Consider the following 27,039-nt stretch of genomic DNA (forward strand, 5'->3'; position numbering starts at 1 on the left):
TAAAATTTGAATTATATGTATCTAAGGAATTTGCCTTAAACTTTTCTTTTTAACCATTAGTTTCTTTTAGTTACTCCATGGCTTAAGGATGTTTGCAATGATCTATTTTCCATTCCCAAGCTGTATATTTATTTGTATTTCCCCATCTGTCTGACATTTTAAAGAGACACATAGGGGAAAAGGTTTGGGCTTGTTTGTGACCTAGTTGGGACCTGTAGGATAGTGAGAACCCTCAGAGAGATTAGTTGATCTTGTGAGGAAAACAATATGCCTTAAAGTGAAATTAGTTGAGAACTTCAAATTGAGATTTCCTTACCCCCTTGTTGCTTGTAGAAATTTCAGTAACTAGGTGGTATGATAGAGGGCAATTAACGAGAGGCTCTTGCTAGGCCACACCCTGTTGTAAAACAGTCATTATCCCTGGGTAGGCTTGTCTTCACTCTAATTTCCTGTGGGTTTGCACAGTCTTGGCGTAACCATTCACCCGCATTGAGCACTAACCAGTAAGTTCATCTACCAGCAGGCAAATGAACACTAGAGTAAACCTTTCCTTACTTAACTGCTAGACCAACAATTACAGTCGACTCTGGAACAACGGGAGGACTAGGGATGACAAACCCGCCTCCACATAGTCGAAAATCCAAGTATAGTTTAAGCAGTTCTTCCACGTACTGGTATTCCCAGCTGCAGCTTGAAAATATGATTTTTTAAAAAACAAGAGAGAGAGAGAGAGAGAACTACTGCAGAGAAAGTGTGAAAGTATATGTGAGAGAACTGTGACAGAAAATAACGTGGTAGAGAATGAGTGTTAGTAATGGAACACAATGCAAGGAATGAGAAAATATAAAAGAATAAGGTATAATCTGTGATGCTGTTAAAATGAGACTGTGAGAAAATGGAAATATATAAATATGAGAAAGGGGAGAAGAGAATATGTGAAAATTAAAGAATATTAGAATTTAATGGGGAAGGGATGAAACTAAAATGAAACTGAGAATGAAATACGTGAAAGAATAAGACAAATGTAAAGAATATGCTGAAAATATGAGATTAAATATGAGAATAATGTAAAATAAAGAAGAACATTTATGAGGAATACGTGAGGAAAGGAGGAGATGAAATAAACTAAGAGGCTTTGGTCATGAGAAAACAATTGTGCCAGACAGAATGGGAACAAGCATGAGGAACTAGAATGGGAGAAAAATGGGACAAAAATAAAAGAATGAGACACTTGAAGAGATGAGAGACGAAAAACAAGAACGATAAAGTATACATGAAGGCATGTTTTTCCAATTTCCCACGTGGGACAACAGAAGGCAGGGAGGAACGTCAAAAGGAGGCGGATTTGGGAAAGAGCGCACACGCGTGCAGCACACGCGGGCAGTAGGCTGCTGCGGGCCTAACACGTGACTGTGAATTGCGTTCGAGAGCTTGATCGGCACGGGGCCTAAGTAAAGCCTTGGCGAGTCAGGTAAGAGAGGCCGCTGAGGATGCAGCGGCTCTAGAACAGTCAGAATGGCGTGAGTGAGGTAAGGCCAAATTTGCCATTTCCCTGGCATCAAGTGTTTTTACCTTTGTGGAGCAGTGGAAGGTAGAATCATTTTTTCCTCTCACTCTCAAGTTTGAATTGGTTTGTCATAATGTGGCTAACCTGTAGAGTTGCGCAATTTGAGTTTTCAAATTCCGTGGCCATTTCTTACCTTTAACTAGAGGTTGGATTTTGTTTGCAGTATTTTAGCTAATAGTAAGAAAAGAGGCATGTGGCCTCATCACAGAGTGGGAAGCGCGGTGTGATGTAGACTGGGTTACTGTGGACACCCAGGGTCGCCGGTCACTAGGGGACTCTAAAGCAGAAGGGCTCTAGAACCTCTCAAAATTCTCCCCACCCACTTTGTTTTGCACTGTTTTACTCTTTGGTCAAGTCTTTGTCATTGCTTTTTAAAAATTCCCTTCTTGTTTGCTTTACAGATTTTCAACAGGTTTATTTTTGAAAGTCACCTGTAATCCCACTATTAAACGAATGCCTCAATGGTCATTTAGTTAAATTCTATTTTAATCACAAGCAGTACTGCTGTGTAGGGGAGGGAACAGCTGGTTTGTCTTTACTGCACTTAATTAACAAGGTCATTTTGGATCTTGCAGGAAGGATGAATCTTCTAGGGAATCTCAGGAATCTTGTGATTTTTGAAATGTGAAACAGCTTAATACAATTTCACATAAGCCATTTTACAAAGAATATTACATACTCTGTTTTTGAAAGTATTATATAATTGAATAAAAGCAAATTAATAGGTTTTAGGAATTAGAGGTGCACTTGAACAAGTGAACAAAAAGGAATTTGTTTCTAAACAAATTCTGTATTCATTGTACCATGTAAACTAGGAATTTTTTTTAAAGTAGGAATTTACAGATGGAAAAAATGTCTCAGAATGATTTCAGTAGCTCCTTTTACCATGCAGATTTTTCTCCACGGAAATTTCATGGTTTCTTTAGAGGGGGGAAAAGTTACCTTGATGGAATATATATTTTTTCCTTGAAAGAATAGGAAATTCAATGTGCAGTAATGAGATCTACCAGGAACCCTTCCTTCTAGCCAGTGGGTTACTACTTGGCATTGCTTAGGGACTTGCATCTAAGAGTTGACTTAGCCAGTTAAATTCATTTTTTCCCTCCAAGTGCTTGCTTCTCCCATATAAACCATTCTTTCTTTTCTTTTTTCCTGTTAGGCATTTTCAAGTCATTGTCAGTACATGGTATGTTTTACAAACGAGTCACTTGCCTCAGACTTGTCTTGGTTCCTACTCTTTGGAAAAGTTCTATTAAAAGATTTTAATGTTTCACATGGAAACCTTTCAAGATATTTGGCTACTGTACTATATATGTACTATATGAAATTGAAGAAAATGCCTGTCCTCTGAATAGCGTATGAGTAATTATTTTAATGTGTTAATTCCCAAATAGATTTTCTAAATTATTATATTTAATAAGCTATTTTTATTTCTACATTTTATCTCATTATAATCTTTAAAAGATTGTATTTATTTCCAGAGAGAGGGGAAGGGAGGGAGAAGGAGAGAGAGAGAAACATCAGTGCATGGTTGCTTCTCTCATGCCCCCAACTGGGGACCCGGCCCACACCCCAGGCCAGTGCCCTGACTGGGAATTGAACCTGTGACCCCTTGCTTCGCAGGTAGGCACTCAGTCCACTGAGCCACACTGACCAGGGCTATCTCATTGTAATTTAACTTTTGTTATGGAGGGTGACCCCAGTCAGGGGCCTCCCCAGAGCTTGTTGCTCAGTTCTTGTCTCCTTGCAAGAGACCATGTAAGAGACAACACTCTAGTAGAAACGAGATAGCAGGTTTATTTATGAAACACAAACGAGCACAAAGCTGCAAGCAGGCACCCAGCTAGTCTAAATGCCCCACATATAGAGGAAATAAAGTTGTTAGTTTGTTAATGAGTTTGTTCTATACACTTGAGCCAAGCCTATAAACAGACACCTGGGTAATCCAAGTGTGCCGACTCTTGGGGTTCAGGGATTATATATTTTAGTCAGTTTCTAGGATTCCCCTCTGTCTCTCCCTTCTAAATCTTCAGAATAATATACAACTACAAAGATTTCTTAGCTCTTTGTGTTAGTGAAATTGTTAGAGAGGCTCTCTTTCCTAGCACAGAGTCTCAAGGACTGCCCCCTGCGCTTGGGATATTCAGGAAACCTGGCAATCCTAAGAAACCCGGCTCAGTCCTGCTGAAATAATTGGTGAGACATGTCTCCCTGTTGCTTCTAGCCTTCTGTATTAAGTTCTTTGTTAGATTGTAATGGTGAGGGCCCAGCTTTATTTCCCCTCTGGTCGCTCATTCCTAGCTGCTACCTTACACTTGTAGATCTATATTTATTTGTGTGTTTGTTCCTGTTTAGTGTTTACTATTCAGGCTTTTGGCTTATCAGAGAGTGTTTAAGTCAGTACTTCTGTGAATTAATAGTAGGAGTTTTACAAACTGCAGCATGCAAAGAGCAAAATATTCTTCAAATTGGAGAATCCAAGGATTATCTACAAGATGTTTCCCTTGCCCTAACCATTGTAGCTCACTTGGTTGGGCATTCTCCTGGAAGGTGAAAGGTCTCGGGTTCCATTAGGGGTCAGGGCACTGGCCAGGGTTTTGGGCCGTTACCGGTTGGGGGTGTGCAAGAGGCAGCTGATTGATGTTTCTCTTCCTCCCTTTCTCCCTCCCTTCCCCTCTCTCTAAGACTAAATAAATAAAATCTTCTTTACAAAAAGGTGTTTCCCTCATAAAAGGAATGAAATAATATGGCAATTAGAATTGAACCATATAAAAGTGTGCTGCAATTGTGAACCCTAGAAAGGTGACAGTGTGGTGAGTTTTGACAGCATGTGGAAAGCTGAAAACTCATTAACAAGCTAGGATCTGCATTAAAAAAGTTGATTAGCATTTTTGTATTATGTAAAAAGATTGCTTAGTATTTCAGGAAGAGAGCAGCATTTCTGTGGCATTTATATCTATTCTGAATTAAAAATGATCAGTTTAAAAAATTATAGAAAATTCTTATGCAAATGAAATATAATCAAGCCATGCTTCAGACTCATTAGGCATGATTGATATACACTGTAACGTGCTTACTAATTCAAGGAGCAGAGGAATTCCAATTATCATATTGTTTATGCAGTGCTGTGCCACACTGGTGGAAGTGATATTAAATTGATTACGATAAACGGTGTAAACCAACAAGATGGGTTCTTATCCAACTTGACATTTATTGTATATGAAATGATGAGAAGTTTTTACTATCCTGAAAACCTCCGCTTCCTCATGAATGTTGAAATCTTAAGATTTTGACAACACTGATTAGTTCACGATAAAAGCTGAAGTTGATACATCAAAACTGTTTGTTTTGTTTTCTTTTAAGAAGGCAGATTTAAAATGCTCTTTTTGATACTGCTTGCAAATTGAGTTAACCTTGGAGATATATGATGTCAACATGTTCAGAATTTTCACAGCTTTCAAAGTTTAAAACAAAATGTTTAAATTAATATTTTAAAATTCATATTTTTCAGCTGAAGTTAAAAAAGAAACAACAATGGTTGGTTCTGGATAAAAGCCAATGTTGGCACATCAACAGCGTTTCTTTCTTATTTTGTTAAGTTTTATCTGACAAATTTTAAAATGTCTTTTCTTTAATGTCTTTTTCATGCTGTGGGGGTGGAAGAAACTTTCTTCTAACCCTGCAGGGTTATTTCATCTGGTCTAGTAATTAAATCTTCATGTTATTAAACTTCTGTTTTTCTCCCGTTAATCTTTTTTTTAGTACGGGGGTAGGAGGAGGTGGTCTCAGCCAAGAATCTAGAAAAGTAGAGGGAAAATTATTCTTCCTCCCCTACTAACATTTTGTTATACTTTCTTCCAGTCTTTTCACTATCAGTGTTCTTCAGTGGAAGTATTTTAATGTCTGAATGATGAAACAACTTATATTTGTGACCTCAGTGTTTAAACCAAGGGCATCTCATTAAAACATTTTTTAAAAATTACAGTGACATACAATATTAGTTTCAGGTGTACATACTGCTTAGACATTTATATACCTTACATAATGATCACCTCGATAAGTCTAGTACCCATCTGATACCTTACATTGCCATTACAATATTATTGACTATATTCCCTGTGCTGTAGTTTACATACCTGCGACTGTTTTTATAATTGGCAATTTGTACTTCTTAATCCCTTTCACCTTTCTGGCACCCATCAATTTGTTCTCAGTATGTATAAGTTTATTTCTGTTTTGTTTGTTCATTTATTTTGCTTTTCAGATTCCACTTTTAAGTGAAATCATATGGTATTAATCTTTCTCTGTCCTATTTCACTTAGCATAATACCTTCTAGGTCCATTTGTGTTGTGGCAAATGTTAAGATTTCATTCTTTTTATGGCTGAGTAATAGTTCGTTGTATATATGTACCACATCTTTATTCATTTATCTGTTAATGGAAATTTAGGTTGCTTCCGGATCCTAGCTGTTGTAAATAACACTGCAGTGAACATAGGGATGGATATGTTTTCCAGTAAGTGTTTTGAGTTTCTTCGGCTAAATAGCTAGAAGTGGAATCGCTGGGTCATAAGGCAGTTCCACTTTCAATTTTTTGAGGAACTTTCGTGTTGCTTCCCACAGTGGCTGCACCAGTCTGCGTTCCCAACAGCCATACCTTAGGGTTCCCTTTTGTCCACATGACAGCCATTCTGAGGTGATACTGCCTAGTGGCTTTGATTTGTATTTCCCTGATCAGTGACATTGAGCATGTTTTTATATGTCTGTTGGCCATCTGTATGTCCTCTGGGAGAAATATCACTTCAGGTCCTCAAGGGCTTCTTATTTTTTATTTGAAATGTTTTATAATACTCATACAAAAACTTCTTTGCTTTTATATTCTGTTGTTTGTCAGTGAGTTCATCAAGAAGGAAAGAATGTTTCCTTTTTTCTGCTGGAGATAGCTGCAACTGCATGGATTCAGAGTTGTTTAGTATGGGGTAGTAATCTCTAGAGCAGAGTTGCTCAAATTTAGCACTATTGACATTGTGCTCCAGATTATTCTTCATTGTGGGGGACTGTTGTAATGCATGATAGGATATTGTTGAATGTTTAGTAGCATACTTAGTTTTTTTTTAAATTTTTCAATCAACTCTATAACTTTTTTAAAGATTTATTTATTTACTTGCTTATTTATAGAGAGAGGGGGAGGGAAGCAGAAAGAGACGTAGAGAAACATCAGTCTGTTGCCTCTCATATGTGCCTCGACCAGGGACTGGGCCTGGAACCCAGGTACGTGCTCTGACTGGGAATCAAACCTGTGATCTCTTATTTTGCAGGTTGATGCCCAACCAACTGAGCCACACCAGTCAGGGCTATATTTTTAATCTCATTTTTTTTCTAGGGAAATAAAAAATCTCTTTTAATTAAAAAATAAAAATATAAAAATAGAAATATTTTAAGTGAAACCTCCAATTTTTAAATTACCTTTACAGACACTTGTTAATGGCCCACTATGTGCTAAACACTGCTGTAGGCAATGTGGGTAACAAACAGGCAGTGTGCTTTCTGTAGCAGAGCCTCAGCTGAAGTATGGTAAGACAGGCAGGTAAATGTCAGTGTATGGTAAGTAATTTGAATAAAAATAAAGATGGTTTGTCCTGGCTGGTGTGGCTTAGTGGATTGAGTGCCGGCCTGTGAACCAAGGGGTTGCTGGTTCGATTCCCAGTCAGGGCACAGGCCTGGGTTGCAGGCCAGGTCCTCAGTAGGGGGTATGTGAGAGGCAATCATACGTTGATGTTTCTCTCTCTTCCTCCCTCCCTTCCGCTCTCTAAAGATAAATAAAATCTTAAAAAAATTAAAAAGTAAAGAGGGTTTTCGTCAATATGAGATGGTTAAGGAGGCATCTCTGAGATGAAGTAATCTTTGAGCTGGTGTCTGAAGAGAGAGAGGGAATGAGGCATGAGATAGGAGCATCAAAACATTCCAGGTAGCAGAAACAGTAAGTACCAAGGCCCTATGGCAGGAGCAGCTTAAGAAGGGGAAGGAGTTCACAAAGGCTGAGGGTAGTTAGCAAGAAAAAGTGTGGTATGGTAGAGGATGAGTTCAGCTGGGGCTTGAAGAGCCTCGTAGGCCATAATGCTGCCTTTGGCCTTTAAAGAGTAAGAGAAGGGGCCATTGGGAGGTTTTGAACACAGGAATGACATAATAATACCCCTTATACTTGAGCAGTTTTCACGTGTCAGCAGTGTGGGAATCCCCTGGGTGTTGCTAAAGTGCGGATTCCTCAATTCCACCCCAGACCTGTGAAAGTAGATACCCTGGGGTGGGGCATGGGAATCTGAATTTATCTAGTAAGGTTTGTCAGCTCACTCTGTTGTAGAAGGCTGTGGAGCACACGTTGAGAAACACTGCTTTAGAAGGATTTGTCTGGCTAGTGGAGAAAACACAGTAAGGACAAAGGCATAAGCAGCAAGGTCTGCTGGAAGGCTCACACTATCATTTTGAGGCAGAAATCTTGGCAGCTGGGTCAGTGTGGTTGTGAAGTTCATCACCTTACCATTGTACTTGTTTTTGCTGAACTTGACTTTGCATCTCTAAAATGTGCAATATAAGATGTTGGCAGGTTTAAGGATTAGAAATGTGTATAAAATATTTGAAAATAGATTTTCAGAATATGGTTAAGTCCAGTAAATTTGTGATCTGCAGGTTGACTTCTGACTCCCTTCAGTCTGAAATTGGCCTCTGATTTAGGGAGATTGTACCCTCATACCTCATTCTCAAACACAGTTACAAGTGATACATTTAGTTTTCCGCTCACACCCTGAGAAAAGTACCACCTTGAAAGAGCATATCATTTCAAACATAAAATATTTTTCCTTTTGCACGTACATGGGCAACTTCTTATATGATTTCAGGCTTTAGGTAGAATTCCACCCAGTGACCGGATAGGCAGAAATGGCCTTCATCACGTCAGCATCTACTGTCCTTACTGCAGCCTTAACACCTTAGCCTTGATATGGTGGGTTTTCACTTTATGAAGTGCTTTTGTCTTGATTATATTAATAATTTATAGTGGCCCTGTCTGTGTATTAAAAAGTCCATCCTTAGGCAAGTCAGCTGGATCTCGGCAAAGAAGTGACTTGTATGAGGTCACTCCTCTCAGATGTGGTAGAGCCAAAAACAGAATTCTAATTTTTCTGATCCCGTTACACCATGTGGTGAAGTGTATTTGTGTACTTGTGTGTAGGTGTGCTTCTGTGAAGGGGTGTGTTTGTGTTTCGTTCTGTAGCTGAACAGCAATTAGGTATTTTCCTTCTTATTTTGTTCTCTTTCAAATGCCCATACACATTTAGAATAAAGCATTCTTTTTTTTCAGATTTTATTTATTATTTTTAGAGAGGGAAGGGAGGGAGAGAGAGAGAGAGAGAGAGAGAGAGAGAGAGAAACATCAATGTGCGGTTGCTGGGGGTTATGGCCTGCAACCCAGGCATGTACCCTGGCTGGGAATCAAACCTGTGACACTTTGGTTCGCAGCCTGCGCTCAGTCCACTGAGCTACGCCAGCCAGGGTCAGAATAAAGCATTCTTTATCTCTCAAATAACATTATCTATTAGGAATAATAATATTAATAATATTTGGTTAAGAATACTAGACTGATGAAAGAGATACGGTGATCATCTGTGTATACATCATCCAGCTGAAGAAATAAAACATGACTATACAGTTTAAGGTTTTTATGTGCCTTCTGTGATCCCATAATCTCTGCCCTTACAGAGTATACTGCATTTTTAGGGCCCACATATTTTAAAATGAAGTATCCTTCAAATACTAACAGTTTAGTGTGCACCTAAGAACAATTGTATACATATATGTGTATTCATATATGTGTATATATGTGCACATATACATATATGTATAGAAATGTATGCTTGATGTTTCATAATTTGATTTACTGTAATTTTAATTACAGTCAATTATATATTGAATTTCTATAGCAATTCACACTTAAAAATACTTTGAAATATTTCCTCACATTTTACCTTTTTTCTTCTGGCCCTGCAAAATCTCCCAAACTCAAATAGATATGCATGTGTGAGCCTCGCTGGTGTAAGGTAATCGCTTTCGATAGTCCCCTATGCTAACCACTGTACATCTGATAGAAAATCATGCTTCAGAATTCTCTTTTCTGAATAGGCATGACTGTGAAGCAATGAGGTATTATTCCACTACTTCGTTGTAATCAAATGCACCATCTATATGCATAACTATATTTTAATTCATGGCACATTATTAGATATAAAAAGTTGACATGTATTTCACTAAGAGCAACACCTGCAGGTTTCTTGGAACTTCCTGACAGTCTTAACAGTTCTCATAAATCAGATTTTCTACTATGGTTCCTTTCCCGTCTCTGGTTAGATAGAGCTGGGTGAATTATCTTCCTCTGTTTCATTCCTTAGTTTTTCCAAAGCCACATTTTGCTCTGGAAAGTGCAAAGAAAAGTCAACTGATTTTCTGCCTCAGATTCAGAAGGGGTGTGAAATTTTCTGTTAATATATTTCAGGCCATTATTCTCATCTTCCTAAGCAATTTTTGATCTTTAACCTATTGTTTCCCTAAGGCTAAATCATCATTTCAATATTAGGGATAATACAGCTTCTGGGGGAATGTATGAAGGACTGAGGAATAGTTGAATTGGAAGTAAAATTCACCTTCGACCAGAAGGTCGACACTAAGTGATGTAAGGAAATGAATGAAATAGGGTAGTAGCCCCAGACTCAGAGGGCAGGAGGTAACCCAACTGTATTTATTAGCAAAATCCTGTGGACCTCAATAGAGGTTTCAGTTTTGAGAACAGTGGGTAATGATGGATCCTGGATGAAGGCATGAGGACAGTTTGTTTTTGTTGCGTGGATTTTGTATATTACCACATGCAATACTTACGGTAATTATTATCTTTCAAAGAACTGATTGGTATATTTGTGAACCTCAAAGAGATGGATCCATTAAGAAATATTAAACTGATAAAAATAACAACACAGTGATTACCTGTGTACACATCACCCAGCTGAAGAAATAAAACATTATTTAGAGTTCAAGGCTTTTAACTCACCATTTCTGCTATTTGGAAATTTGAAAACCTTTCATTGGGACTAAATGAACTCCTGTAGGTAGTTGGGGTATGAAAGGGATGATTTGGCCCACAGTTAGCATGCTGCTTGGAACAGTGGCATTTAATATTCTATGGATTATCAAAGTTTCAAAGTTTAAGTAGAAGGCTTTCTAAGAGGAGGGGTGGGGAGCAGTATTTCAAACCCAGGCTGCTCTGGCTAAAATACTCCATGAACTTTCTAGAAAATTGTCAAATTTCAAATTGAGCTTTCCACTTTACATTGAATATTGGGCTTAAAGCTACCTGACATACTAACTCAAAAGATATTTCATTAATAGCTCAAAAAGAGTTAGAGGTGACTTTACCACAATAAAGGATAAGGAAAACATTAAGGAAAGATTATAAATGAAACTAGGTGTCATATTCTGATATAAAATATGTGGTTTTCCCACAGTGATAGAGCCTGTTAACATGGAATCATTTTGGCATTACAATGCACCAAAAAACAATATTGCCATGTTAATCATTCTGCATGAAACTGAGCTTGGCTTTGCCTACACTGACAACACAGTGGCTGGTATTAATTGTAGTTCAGCCCTAACCAGTGTGGCTCAGCTGGTTGGGCAGCATCCATCCCACAAAGTGAAAGGTTGCCAGTTCGATTCCCAGTCAGGGCATATGCCTGGGTTGTGGGTTCGGTCCCTGGCTGGGCACATACAAGAGGCAACTGATCCATGTTTTTGTCTCACATTGATGTCCCCCCCCTTCCCCTCTCTAAAATTAAATAAATAAAATCATGAAGAAAATGTAGTTCAGCTGACTCCTTAGCAATAAAAGCAGAAATAAGCATGTAATTCCTTAAAACAGGATGGTTTATGAAATAACATTTTCTGCTTTAGAAAAAGAGCTTTATGAAATTCAAGAGGGTTTTGTTTTTGGAACATTACTTACTAATTGCATTTAAGCATAAAAATAACTCAAGGTTTTTCCTCAGTCTGCTCCAAACTGTTGCACATAAACTATTTAATTAGATGATTCATTAAATTTATGAATGTTTTCAACTTGTGTTGAACGCAACTTATTAAATTTTAATGTTAAATGACAGTGTAAGAATCCTTTTTGGAGTCGCCCTGCTTAGGCTGGCTGTGACTACCGACATTTCTATATATTTTGCCTGTGCAGCTGGGGGTATGTGCACACATGGAACAACTGAACAGCTTGTTGTCCTCTCTGCCCTCCTTCAGCACAGGTAGAACTTATCAACATATCTTCTCTTTGGCACTCTGCCCAGTGACCTGCACATAGCAGCTATTCAACCGATGCCAAGTGATGCACATATTTCTGTTTGAGCAGCCAGTGTAGTCAAATGGAATAATTGCAAGATTTTAAAAAGTCCGGTGTTCCAGTTTTATGTATGGGCATCTGTGCAATCGCCATGACTGGTGTGGCTCAGTGGGTTGGGCATCATCCCACAAAGTCAAAGGTCACTGCTTTGATTCCTGGTTAGGGCTCATGCCTGGGTTGTGGGCCAGGTTCCCCCCACTTGGGGGGCATGCAAGATACAACTGATTGATGTTTCTCTCACATATCAGTGTTTCTTTGCCTCTCTCTCTCCTTCCCCCTCTCTCTAAAAGTAAATAGATAAAATTAAAAAAAAATCCTGCAATCTTAAGCTGTTCTCCCCCCCATTTTTTAATTTTTTAAAGATTTTTATTTATTTATTTTTAGAGAGGGAGGGAGGAAGGAAAGGAGACAGAGAGGGAGAGAAATGTCAATGTGTGGTTGCCTCTCACACGTCCCCTACTGGCAATCAAACTGGCAACCTTTCAATTCACAGACCAGCGCTCAATCTACTGAGCCACACAAGCCAGGATAACACTGATTTAAAACAAAACAAAACAAAACTTATTTATTTCTGTTTCATTTCCCCTTTTCTTTCTTTAGTCAAGATGTTTGCCGATCAGTATTGAACCGGGTACCACTTATTCATGTGTAGGTGTCTTTTGGCATGGAAAAGTAGAGATCACTGCCAATTACCAAGACAACTGTGCTGGTCCCAGCTACATAGCTTTCACAAAGTGAACACCTCATCCGTGAGGTTACTAACAACCAAGAGGTCATGAAGCTTAACAATAATACCATCTTTGATGCCAAGAGGTTGCAAGTTTCATGATGCCACAGTTCAGTGAGAATGAAGCACTAGCCTTTCCAAGTGACTCGTGAAAAGGGAAAACCCACAGAAAATGTAGAACATAAAGGGAATAATATGTTTTCCTCAGAGGAGGTCTCTTCCATGTTTCTAAGTAAGATGAAAGAGTTTGCTGAAGCCTGTTTAGGGGGTAAAAGTAGGAAATGCAATAATTACTCTTCCAGCCGGCTTAAATGATTCAGTGTCAGGCCACCAAGGATGCAGGAACCATCACTGATCTTAATATCCTGAGAATCATTAATGAGCCTACTGTAGCAGCCATGTCTATGGCCTGGATTTTTTTTTAAAGCTTTAAAAAAGAGAAATGTGCTGATATTTGATTTGAGTAGTGGCGCCTTTGATGTGTCTATCCAAAACATCGAGGATGACATCTTTGAAGTAAAATCCAAAGCTGGTAACACCCACTTGGATGGGGAAAACTTTGATAACCATATGGTGAATAACCTGATGGACGAGTTCAAATGTAGACACAAGAAGGATATAGCCTCCAACAAGCCGGGGGTGTTGTGCCTCCAGACCGCCTGCGAGAAGGCAAAATATATTTTGTTTCTTTGTTAATACCAGGATTGAAATTGGTTCATTCTTGAAGGATGTGGATTTCTACACGTTCATTTCCTGAGCCCACTTCCAGTAGCTCATTGCTTTGCTTTTCCATGGTGTCTGTTTTCTTTTTGAATATTTAATTTATTTATTTTTAGAGAGAAGGGAAGGGAGGGAGAAGGAGATGGAGAGAGACTCTGATGTAAGAGAGAAACTTCAATCGGTTGCTTCTTGCATGCCCCTCCACTCCTCCACAGATTGAACCTGCAACCCAGGCATGTGCCCTGACCTGGGATTCAACCAGGAACCTACTGCTTTATGCGACCACACCCAACCCACTGAGCAACACCAGTCAGGGTTTGTTTTTTTTTTGTTTTTTTTTAAAGATCTTATTTATTTATTTTTAGAGAGAGAGGAATCCATGGTATCTTGAGGTAGTAGAGAAATCTCTGAAGGATGCCAAACTTGACAAGTGCGAGATTAATGAAACTGTGCTAGTGGGTGATTCCACTTATATCTCAAACTTCGAAAAATTGCTGAAAGATGTCTTAAACAGACAGGAGCTCAACACCATTAACCCTGAGGAGGCAGTGATATATGGCAGAGCTGCACAAGCAGCTAGTCTCGTGGCTGACAAATCAGAGAATGTGCAGGGTCTCCTGCTCCTTGACGTTGCCCCTTTCTCTCTGGGCATTGAAACAGCAAGGAGGATGTGACATCCGTTATCCCAAGAAACACTGCTGTTTCTACAAAGCAAACTCAGATGTTCACAGCTTACCATATTTTGCTGCGTATACTGTGCTTCCATGTATAATGTGCACCCACGTTTTTGGCCCAAACTTTCAGGGAAAAAGTCTTGCGGTTTAATTTTTTCATCCCATTTACTTATTTATTTATATTTAGAAACAAAACTGATTATCATACTCCAGGGTATTATTTTGCATATGGGTATCATTATTGCTTTCTAGAGTTACACTTTTAACACAGAACGACGAATAAAAGAATTAAAAACATTTATATAGATACGGAATCAGTACTATCCATGTATAATGCATATCCTTATTTTTCCTTCAAAAATTTTGGTAAAATGTGCATTATACACAGCAAAATACGGTATTTTGGCAACAGACCACTGTGTTAGTGAAGGTGTATGAGGGAGAAAAGGTCTTTACTAAAAGAGAGAAACTTCTTGGCAAGTTCGTGCTCCTGGGATTCTCTAGCTTACTAATGTGGCATTCCTAAAATACAGGTGACCTTTGACATAGACACCAATATTCCCACTGTAAGTGCTGCAGACAAAACTACTGGGAGGAAGAAGAAAATCAACATTACTAACAGACTGTTTCCATAAAGATGATATTGACCAGATTGTAACAGCAGCAGAAAATAGCCCTGGCAGGTGTGACTCAGTGGATAAGGTGTCAGTCTGTGAACCAAAGGGTCCCCAGTTTGATTCCCAGTCAGGGCACATGCCTGGGTTGTGGGCCAGGTCCCTATTTGGGGGCATGGGAGAGGCAACCACACACTGATGTTTCTCTCCCTCTTTCTCCCTCTCTTCTCTCTCTAAAAATAAATAAATAAAATTGAAAAAAATTAAAAAACAAAATACGAATAAGAAGATGAAATCAATAGAGATAGGGTAGCAGTCAGAAATAATATAGAATTCCACGCATTCAGTGGCATGGAAACAGTTGACAAAATAATCTGAGACTTAATTTCAGTAGAGAAGATACAAAAAGAAGGTTCCTAAAATGTGCTAGGAAGTGTTAGGCTGTCTCAAGTGTAACCAAATTGCTGAAAGAGATGAGTGTGAGTGTAAGCACCAAGGGTTTGAATGTCTTCAATGTGAGTATCACCGGTGTTTACTATGTGGTGGGGTCTTGCTGCTTTGGCTCCCACAGCTCAGAGGAGCCTAGTTTGAATATTGATGAAGTGGCGCAAACAGTCATTCTTTGGAAAAACATTCCTGTTCTCTGCAGCCTTTTAGTGTTTCTTTTTTTTCCTCCTGTGTTTTTTTATTTTTTTTTTATTGTTTGTTCTATTACAGTTGTCTCAATTTTTTCCCTTTTGTCCTCCTCTGCCAAGCCCACGCCTCCTGCCCACAGTAAGTTCCCTCTCCGTTGTCCATGTCCATGAGTCATTCATACGTGTTTTTTGTGTTGTCCCTTCCCCTTCCTTCCACCGTTCCCCCCAACCCCGTCACTTTCAGTCTGTTCCATGTTTCCAAGTCTCTGGTTTTGTTTTGCTTGTTAGTTTACTTTGTTCATTAGATTCCAATTATAACTGAGGTCATATGGTATTTGTCTTTGATTGACTGGCTTATTTCACTTAGCATAATACTCTCCAGTTCCATCCATGCTGTTGCAAAAGGTAGGAGCTCCCTTTTTCCTTCTGCTGTGTAGTAGTCCATTGTGTAGACGTACCACAGTTTTTTGATTTACTCATTTACGGATGGGCAATTAGGTTGCCTCCAGCACCTGGCTATTGTAAATTGTGCTGCTATGAACATTGGGGTGCATAGGTTCTTTTGAATTGGTTTTTCCGGATTCTTGGGGTATATTCCCAGCACTGGAATCACTGGGTCAAAAGGCAGTTCTGTTTTTAGTTTTCTGAGGAAATTCCATACTGTTTTCCACAGTGGCTGCACCAGTCTGCATTCCCACTGACAGTGCACTAGGGTTCCCTTTTCTCCACATCCTTGCCAGCACTTGTTGTTTGTTAATTTATTAATGATGGTCATAGTGACAGGTGTGAAGTGATATCTCACTGTGGTTTTAATTTGCATCTCTCTGCTTTTATTAAGTTTTATTGCAATATTTCCTGCTTAGCTTGCAGCATCAGTGTGTTTAAAGGGGAGTCAAACCTCATTTATGCTAAGAATCTATAAGTTTATTCAACATTTTAATATCAATGCTTCTACATCTTGTGGGTTTTTGAACTTTAACACTTTTTTAATACCTGAAGTTTATGTACAATGACTTATTTGTGAATTAGCACTTATAAAATATTTAAACACTTAACTTTGGTAATGAGAATGAGGTTGTATTACCATCCCATAATGTCACCATCTAATAACAATGACAACTTGTTAACAAATGTCGTGGTCGCAAACTTGTATAAACATTCTGTTCTCATCTGTGTACTACATTAGAGTTTACCTCTTTTAGCCACATTTCTGTGTGTTTCTTCAAAAAGTCTTCATAACCCACTGATGTCTGCATCTCTCAATTTACAGATAAACTACAGTGCTTCTTCCCAGGTCCAAGGTGTTGGTTGTGATTTTAAGTCTTCTCATTGTATGTTGCTTTACAGGGGCTGGAATGTTTTCTTCTTATCACTGATTGCTCATACATTGACTTCTCAGTTATATATGTAAAACATCTGTTCTTCTAGGGAAGCTCTGTTTCTTGATCTTCTTAAACTCAACACACTTGCAATGGAAATAAGGTTGTAATGACAACTTATAATGAATGCTATGGCATTTTGTGAGTTATAGAGAAGAAATATTTCTTTATGCATCAGAATTATGGTACCATAGTTTTATTGTCATTCTTAAGGGTAAAAGTATATTTAATTTACTTAAAACAGAGAAAGAAGCCCTGGCTGGTGTGGCTCAGTGCATTGAGCACCAGCCTGTGAACAAAAGGGTCACCAGTTCAATTCCCAGTCAGGACACATGCCTGGGTTGTGGGCTGGATCCCCAGTGGGGGGTACTCGAGAGGCAACCGCATAGTAATGTTTCTCTGTCTCTTTCTCCTTCCCTTCCCCTCTCTAAAAATAAGTATATAAAATATTTTTAAAAACAGAGAAAGCATATTAAAGGGTGGGGATACTGATCTTAGGAGCAGTTACAATAGAATTAAAAGGAAACAATAAAGGACCATGTTGATTTTGGTTAGGTGAGATCTGATTTTCTGAAGTAGCTCAAGGCTTCCTTTCTCTATGGGTTTAGAATACTGAAAGCAGAACTGATCATATGCTTGAGCTTAAGTCCAGAGAAGTGAATATATGGCTTCTTGGGTCAGTGGATGGTAATAAACATGTACATAAATCAAGGGCAGAAACATTCTACTTAGGACAAACTCAGTTTTCTGGTATCTTAATTGTACATATTAATTTAGGCAAGGGTATCCAACCTTTTGGCGTCTCTTTGTCACACTGGAAAAAGAAGAGCTGTCTTGGGCCACACATTAAATACATTGAGACATGTAATCACCAAAACATCTCATCGTGTTTTAACTAAATTCATGGTTTTGTGTTGGGCTGCATTCATAGTCATCCTGGGCTGCAGATTGGACACACCTGGTAGAGTATTGAATTAGCAAATCAATCTTTGAATGAGATCAGTTTCCCTTGGCTCAATCATCAAAACTTTATTGAACATTCTATACACTAAGACCTGAATTAAAGTACTGTGTTGACCCACAGGAGCCTACATTCCAGTAAAGCCTGTCATGGCAAAAGCAGAGAGCTGGATGGTGAAGGTAACAGGACAGTCCAGAGTAGCTGAGGGTGTCATACTGGCTGTGGAGGAGGGGTAGATGAGGGGAGCATAGTAGGCCTGGCAAAATGCCTGGCAATAGGAGTCATGTTCCTTTAGTAATAATTACCCCCTCCTTCTTCTTCCCAGGGATGGGAATGGGTCTAGATACTTAGGGTCTTAAAGCTGGTTATTTCAAGAACAGGAAGTTGTGAGAAATGGTGGGTCAAGGGCCAAATAAACAATGGTATTGGTGGTAATGTGGAGGTGGATAAATACCACAGAGCAAAATTAAGGTGGGATTTTTAAAGTTAATGCAAATAGCAACTAGCAAAATTCCATGAGAGGAAAGGCAAGGCAAGACTTATGTTAGCTGACATGGCCAAAGTTTGGAGGAAGCCCAAACTTTGGGAACAGGAAATACCACCAGCTGCAGGAAGTGCTGTATGAGTTTGCTAGGGCTGCAGTAACAAAGGAACACAGACTGGATGGCTTAAACAAGGAAAGTGTATTTGCTCACAGTTCTGGAGGCTCGAAGCCTGAGATCAAGATGTCAGCAGAGTGGTTTTTGTCTGAGGGCCTGAGGGAGGGATTTGTTCCATGACTCTCTCTTGGCTTATAGATGGTCATCTTCTCCCTGTGTCTTCATGTGGTCTTCCTTCTGAATGTGTCCTTATCTTCTCTTCTTATAAGGACACCAGCCATATTGTATTAGCACCTACCCTAATGACCTCATTTTAACTTAATTACTTCTATAAAGATCTTTTCTCCAAATATGGTCACATTCGGAGATAGTTGGGGTTAGGATTTCAACATTTGGCTTTTCCAGAAGATGCGATTTAGCTTATAACACGTGCCTTGGTGTTAACAAAACATCATCTCCTTCTCTAAGTAACTACTGTACTCTAATCCGGATAAAACAGATGAACAACAGCTCTCGCACTTAGAATGCTTACTATCTATTGTGGTAGGTTGGGTAGTCATTCTGCTTCGGCATCTGAGTAAAGGTTCACAGAACTTAGAGATTGGAATAAGCCTAGAAAAATAAATGAAAACGTTTGGAGAGAGTGTGCCGAGATGCCTCAAGTAGAAGAAAAAGGAGATGGGTGAGGGGAGATGCAAAATTTTCTTTGCAGATGCAGAATTTAGACCACACCAGTGGTAGAATCATACAAGCCTAAAAAGTATTAGTAGGGCGAAGTCTGAAATATAAATATAACTATATATTTGGATCATTTTCAGAGAAAGTGAGCCTCTGTGTGACTTTGGTTGTTGCTAAACATTAGACACATGGCCTTGATGAAAGCTTTTTTGGGGACATGAAATACCATATTTTTGGGGCCATAAGATGCACCTAGGTTTTAGAGGAAAATAGGAAAAAAAACTTTTGAAGCAAAAAATGTGGTAAAATGTTTAATAACATAAATAATATAATATTTCACCAATGTAAATGTAAACAGAATGCAATAGCAGCATTAACAACCATTATTCCTCCCATATTTGGGGGGGTGCATCTTATAGTCCAAAAAGTATGGTCTCTTCAAAACTGACTGGATACTAGTGTTTTTCCATCTGTCCTAGGTGAATTTAGTGATATTTAGAACTAAATGATTTTCCAGAATTTCACAATAGGAACATAATTTCATTCAAGAGACAGGAATGAATAATCTCTGTAGTGTTCTACAAAACAAGGCCTGAGCCAATATTTTGAATCTATTGGCTGTTATTTCTGTATTGAGAAAAAATGTACTATGCTGGACATACTGATTGGTCAATAAAATAGCTCACAGACTAATAAATTCTTAGATTTTATGGCCTTTAAAATAAAAAAAAAATACTACTCATGGGTTTCCAACAGTAGTAATGAATGAAAATCTAAAAGCCAGTACTTATAAAATATCATTAGATTTAATTAATCAAACATAGGTTATGGTTTCTAATATAAATCACATCTGCATACTTAATACATGCTTTCACTCATATAGCAGTACAATGGTAATTCATCACATACATATATAAAACGGGTGTCTCAAGTAAGGACCACATAAGATTGTTTTTACTGGTTTATCCCTCTGTCAAGATTTTGTAAAAAGAGATGCAACAAACACAACAGACATTACAAGGTATTCCCCTGACTCAGTGATGCCTCAGACCCATGCAGCGAGCTTACTCTATTTGTACTTTGAGACTTTGCCTTAAATATATCATAGAAAGTTGTAGAGGAAAAGCATTATTGTTAGCATTCAGGCAAATTCCTCAGAATTACACTGGATTCAGTTCAGGGTAGATTATTTTCATTGTGACTTCCCTGTGGCCTGTCTGTATGTGGGGCTGCTTGACCTCGCTGCTTAGTTACTTCCCCGAACACTGTGTGGGCTGATTTCTGAGGTGTTGATTTACTCTCACAGTGGCTTCAGGAAAACTAGAGAACTAGGACAACAGTGTCAATTCTCTGTTGGTTTTACATTATAAATATTCTGTTCACAAGCTCCTAGTTAATAAAAAGCATTGAGCCTCTTCCAGTTCCCATATGTTGAGAGCGAGTTCCATCGGGAGGTACACAGAGTCTTTCTTAGGAGCACAGTCTGTTTGAGAAGAAGGGACATACCGTGAAAGAAGGCATCATGAAGTCACGTGCAAACAAAAGCAGGTCACTTGTAGGAATTTGCCATGTAACCTTGGTCAGGAAAGCAGGAGGGAGGAGGGCTGGTTTGGTAGAGGAAGGAACTCTGGGTCCAGCTGTGCTGTGTATACAGATTCTGCCTTACCCTGTCTTTGCTTGGATACTGAGGATGTCATATATAACAGCAAATCCTTATAAAGCACAGTGTGCCGAGCACTACTTTTATATGTATATATGTATCAAGGTCTGTCCAGAATGTGTACAGGCATGTAATGTGAAAAATAGAGACATTTACTGAAGAAGATAGAAGATAGAAGAAACATTGTACATAGGATAATGACATCTCAGTCCCCTTCAAAGTAGGCACCTTGGGACCTCACACAGTTCTGTCAAGCACAATCAGCTGCCCCATTGTATTTTTCTGAATCTCAGCTATGGTCTGAAATCTCTGTCCTTTCAAAGGTGATTTTAGTTTTGGGAAAAGCCAGAAGTTGCAGGGCACCAAGTCTGGGCTGTAGAGGGCTGAGTCACCTGGGTGATTTGATGTTTTGCCAAAAAAAGTCTGCATACGATGTGATTCATGAACTGGCACATTGTCATGTTGAAGCTGCTAATCACCAGATTCCGTAGCCGTGGCCTTTGGAATCATCCAAATTGTTTCCGCAGAGGAATGTTCAAGCTTAACACACAATTTGATGTAGACTTGTTGCTCTAGTCGCTCAGTGATTTTGAATGCAACAACCACACAGTACATGTGTTCACTCAATGGCATCTACCATCCCCATTGATGACAGTGAAATTGTCATTGTTCACACATGCACATTCCAGTCCACTCTCCTTGGCTGCCAGGCCACATTGATATTGTGTAAACCATTCTCATTATATTAACAATGGCTGGTCTTTTTCTGGACACACACACACACACACACACACACACACTAAATTCTCACTAAAATTCTATGAGATACTTTTTTCTTCATTTTACATATGAGGAAACTGAGGCACAGAGAGGTTAGTTAACTTGTGCAAGGTTATACAACTAGAAAGAGAGCTGGGATTTGAACCCTGGCACAATCTCCTAAGAAATATTTTGGTCAGTCAATCCTAGCACACACACTCCATACACACACTTAGAAATACACTCATAGAGCTGGAAACCTGTCTTTGCATTCCAGCCTCAGCCTTGACCTTTACGCCCAATTCATATAGTAAGACAGGAGCTCTCTTTTAGTGTGTGTACTTCTCATTGATTCATTTTTAAAGATTTTATTTATGTATTTTTAGAGAGGGGAAGGGAGCAAGAAAGAGAGGGACAGAAACATCAATGTGTGGTTGCCTCTCATGCGCTCCCTACTGAGGACCTGGCCTGCAACCCAGGCATGTGCCCTGACTGGGAGTTGAACCAGCAACCCTTTGGTTCGCGGGCTGGCACTCAATCCACTGAGCCACACCAGCCAGGGTTGATTCTTTTTCAAAATTGTGCTCCACATATCTTTCAGAAAACCCCGTCTACCTCTTTTTGGACTGCCCTGTTGCCAAACTCTTACTGCTAAGTCTTCTTCCTTGTGGATGGTAGACATTCACTAAGCGAATGCTTCTCGTCCCCTGCTGTTATCTTCTGGATCAGATTAATGGGGCCCTGCTGACCTAGAAAAATCCAGCTGCTTTTCTCATCCCTTTCAGTTGGTGCTATACCCCAATAGTTACATCTGTTGTTCTTGGACTTAGATCTAACATATGTAACGTATGTGGTGACTTGTTTTTTTGGCAAAGTGTAATTTCAGAGTAGAGGGGACGTGGTAAAGGACAGTATTTATGAAGATCAGCCGAGACAGTCTGGAGGTTGTAAAGGGACTCACTTGGAATGTTATTGCCATATCAAGACTTGAACTCCTTTCTCATCCTAAGCACTACTTCATTTCCATCCATTGAGTAAAATAGTAATACAGTAATAAAATGTAACATTTTCACTTCACTATCCTTAGCAATGGCTTTTAAATTTTATGGTTGGTTATATTCCAATGCCTGCCCTTAAATGCCGGGAATGCAGCCTATCATAGTCCATATTACAGTGGTTAAGGCCTACCTTACTCACCGATATTGGTTTTAAAGTTCATCTTACTAAAATATTTGACCACTTTATGTCCTTACAGTCTTTCTGTGCATCTCAGGGTGTGTGATATTTCTAAATGCGCCACAGAGAATCAGAGTGACTCATATGACACAGCTTTAAAGCAAAGAAGGGAAAATTGTCTGTAATATATTCTTCTGAGAGTTCATTGAGAGCAGGGCCCCTGGGAAGAAGCGTGTTGAAGTGGAGAAGGGTGCTTAACGCACCCCATCCAGCTGTCAGCCCTCCCATTATCTGGATGTTTGACGTCATACAAGCCACTCAGCATAGATAACTCACTGACGAAAGAGGGGCTTTCCAACAGTTCTCTCAAATAATTAGTTGCTTCAGCTAAACTAATGACAGTAACAGTAAACTAGTAACAGTAAAATCTGACATTGGCAAAGTTCCGCAGAAACAAGTATATATTACTGATAGTGTTCAATTTGGGCCACTTAGAGCAATTTGGCTCCTTTTGGAATAGACACTGGAGTCCTCACATTTAAATTTATGTTAAAACTAATCCAGACTGAGGAAGATTATCGCTCACTAAAATACTATTTATAGCCCTGGCTGGTGTGGCTCAGTGGATTGAGTGTCGGCCTGTGAACCAAAGGGTTGCCAGTTCGATTCTTAGGGCACATGCCTGGGTTGCAGGCCAGGTCCCCAATGGGGGGCAGGTGAGAGGCAACCACACATGGATGTTTCTCTCCCTCTCTTTCTCCCACCCTTCCCCTCTATCTAAAAAGAAATAAATAAAATCTTTTAAAAATACTATTTATAATAGCACATTATTTATTTTAACACTTACCTACAGAAAGAAAAAAACCCTGAATGTTCGGTAATAGAGTAGTAGTCAAGTAAATTAGTGTCTCCACTACATACAATATTATGTGACTATTCAAAATGGTGCATATGGAGCCTATGTTATTACAGGAGTTAGTAAATTATGACTCAGTTGGACCAAATCCATCTCACTGCCTATTTTTGTAAATACATTTTTATTGGAAAACAGCAATGCCATTCCTTTCTGTGTCTTCTATGCCTGTGTCTGTGCTACAATAGCAGAGGTGAGTAGCTGTGACAGAGACTGTATGGTCGCAAAGCCCAAAATATTTACTATATGCACCTTTACAGAGGCTGTGCAAAGTGCTGACTTAAAAGATACCTGTCAAAGGAAAGCAAAACCCAAAATTGCCTGTTCATTGGATTATACCTGTAAAATGTATTATTTTTCAAGATTTCAGTTATTTATTTTTAGAGAGAGGAAAAGGGAGGGAGGAAGAGAGAAACATCGATGTGTAATAGAAACACCCATCAGTTGCCTCTCACACACCCCCAACTGAGGGCCTGGCCTTACCACCCAGGCAAGTGCCCTGACCGGGAATTGAACCAGTGACCTCTCGCTTTGTGGGATTTAGCCTAACCAACTGAGTCACACCAGTCTGGGCCGTAAAATTTATTCTTTATGCACACAACAAAGAAACATGTACAGACAACCCACAAATAAATTGCACAGATTGATATGGCTGGATGATAGAGGTGAAATAAGGTTGTTTATTTTCTCAAATTCTATTGGTGTCCCTGTTTCAAATTAATAAACCAGTATTTTAAAACCTGATCATGTCCTTGTAGGCCAGGGTGCTATGGCAAAAGGACTGTCAATAGGCTGGCCTGTGGTGAGTGCAAAGGGAATGGCCATTGCTGTTTAAGCACTGGCAGCCTAGTGCTGTTCGCCAGTGCCGGTGCTACTGATAGCTCAGATTCACGTAAGACTGTGCTGTGTGTCTGCTTTCAATGGAGAGTTTCTTCCCTGCTGCATTCCTAGACCATAAGCAGTTAAATGGTCGAGTACAGTGCAGACGACAGAAATAGAGTGCTTTGTTATTTTGTTATTCTCACAGCCCAGCATTACTGGAATTAGCAAGATAATTTATTTGACTTTACACTCCATTGGCACTTTGAAAAGTGGTACTTGCTCTTGGAACCTCTCAAGGCCTGAGCCAGTCTACAGATTAGAGAAACCAAACTCTTAATGGGTCTGTTAATCTTTAAAGGGAATAGATCAAAAGCAAGTCAACATAGCAGTTACCCCCAGTGACATGAACAAGGCTCCTCGTTTTAACCTCAAAATAATGTTGTGTGTTCCTTTGCCAAGAGGAGGATGCTAGAGTTGTAAGGTTCCAAATGGAGGAGAGACCTTTGCCAAATTAGTCAATTCCTAGAACTCACTTTCCCATCTGGAAAGGGAGGCCTGCATCAGATGAGTGCTATTCAGCTGTGGCCACAGTAGAATCATTTGCCAGTCAGAATTATGGGGCAGAGGGGAGGAGAAGAAGAGGAAAAAGGAATTGAGGCACCCTGTAGCCATATGTTCTTGGAAATCCATTTGGATAATTCTTTTTAAAAAATGATATTTTATGTATTTATTTTTAAGAGAGAGGGGGAAGAGAAGGAAGAAGGGAGGGAGAGAAGCATCCATGTTTTTCATCGGTTGCCTCCTGAATGCCCCCAACCACTGGGGACTTGGCCCTGCAGCCCAGCCATGTGCCCTGACTGGAAGTCAAACCAATGACCTTTCGGTTCACAGGCTGACACTCAGTCCACTGAGCCCCACCAGCCAGGGCCATTTGGATGATTCTAATGTGCATCCCAGGTGAGTGATTGGGCTAAATGACCTCTAAATTTCTCTGTAATTGTGTTTTAGAATCTGTCTGTCTGTGTTTACATGCACATATGTGTATACACATGTTGTGAGAATATCTGTTTTGTTTTGTCATCAAATGGTTATGGATGGAGCCCTGGCTGGTGTGGTTCAGTGGATTGAGTGCCAGCCGGTGCAACAAAGGGCCACAGTTCGATTCCCAGTCAGGACACATGCCTGGGTCGAGGGCCAGAGCCCCAGTAGGGGGCGTGTAAGAGGCAACCACACATTGATGTTTCTCTCCATCTCTTCCTCCCTCCCTTCCCCTATCTGGAGAGTCAATTTAAGAAAAACATTAAAACATTGGTAAAGCTTCTATGGAAAACCGTATGGAGATTCATCAAAAAACTAAAAATAGAACTTCCATATAATGCAGCAGTTCCATTTCTGGTATTTATGCAAAGAAATGAAATCACTATCTTGAAAGATATTTGTAGTTCCAGTGTCACTGAAGCATTATTCATTATAGCCAAAATATGGAAACAACCTAAAGTTTTTGGCAGATGAATGAATAAAGACAATATGAGATATACATGAAGAGGGACCCCCAAAAAACAGAATTTATTTATGAGAAATTGTGTTTCTTCTTATATGTTTAACCTTTGGTCACCTTTGAAGTACTCTCCATTTGGATGTAATACATTTTTCAAGATGTTTTTTCCATTGCCCAAAACAGTTTTTGAACGTGTCAATTTTGATGCCTTTTACTGCTTCTGCCATTTTTTGTTTCACCTCTTCCACATCTGCAAAACCTTTCCCTTTGAGGACTTTTTTTCATTGGGGAAACCAAAAAAAAAAGTTGCTTGGGGTGAGGGGTCAGTTCAGGTGAATAAGGAGGATAGGGCATGGGGTTCATGCCATTTTGGGTCAAAAACTGCTGAATACTTGGCGTGGTGTGGGCAGCTGTGCTCATAAATCACCTGCCATGAACTGGGCAAGTACGTTGGAAGAGTCTTCAAAAAAAATTCACTGAAGCCAGATGCAGCCTCTCACAACAATGCCAGCTGGCACACTGATACAAATGGGTTTCTAAAACACCTAGTGGGGGAAGCCTATACTACAAGGGGACCACCCTCCACAAGATAATTCTGGGTTTTGGGGGGTCCTCCCTTGTATACCTCCATATATATAATGGAATATTATTCTGCCTTAAAGAAAGAAGGATGCCCTGCCATTTATGACAGTGTGGGTGGACCTTGAGGACATTTACTAAGTGAAATAAGTCAAAGAAAGACAAAATCAAAGTAAAAATTGTCAAGTTTAATCCTCCTAACAAATCTCTGAAGTTGGTATCATTTTCATCATTCCAATTGAAGCTGACGAAACTAATGTTTATCAGAGGTTAACTATTTTGCCCAAGGTCAAGGGCTACTAAAATGCAGAACTGGAATATCAATAGATTTTTTTTAATCCAAGGCCTGTTACTCTCCCCGCTGCACTGCACTCTTTTCAAAGATAATTTTTCTCAAGATACCAGGTTATTTTCTATATTCATTACTAGGGTGTTCTGCTCGCTACCCAACTTAAAGATCCCTGGGTCAAAACTTTCAGGCATTTGCTTTGTGGGGCAGGAAGAATAATTTGCCCTCTACCCTTCTAGGTTCTTAGCTGAGACACCTCTGTAGTAAAAAGACAGATTAACTGGAGAAAAACAAGTTTAATACCATGAATATCCCTTGTATACATGGGAGAAACCCAGGAAAACTGAGTCAC

General features: G+C 39.4%; 1 pseudogene; it reads left to right on the forward strand.

Moving 5' to 3' along the window:
• LOC123819050 overlaps window positions 1–15,117 on the forward strand; it is a 35,556-nt pseudogene extending 20,439 nt beyond the window's left edge.
• The last annotated feature ends 11,922 nt before the right edge of the window (window positions 15,118–27,039 follow it).

This window comes from Phyllostomus hastatus, unplaced genomic scaffold (assembly GCF_019186645.2).
Source record: "Phyllostomus hastatus isolate PE091 unplaced genomic scaffold, TTU_PhHast_1.1 phas_contig_30, whole genome shotgun sequence".
NCBI lineage: Eukaryota > Metazoa > Chordata > Mammalia > Chiroptera > Phyllostomidae > Phyllostomus > Phyllostomus hastatus.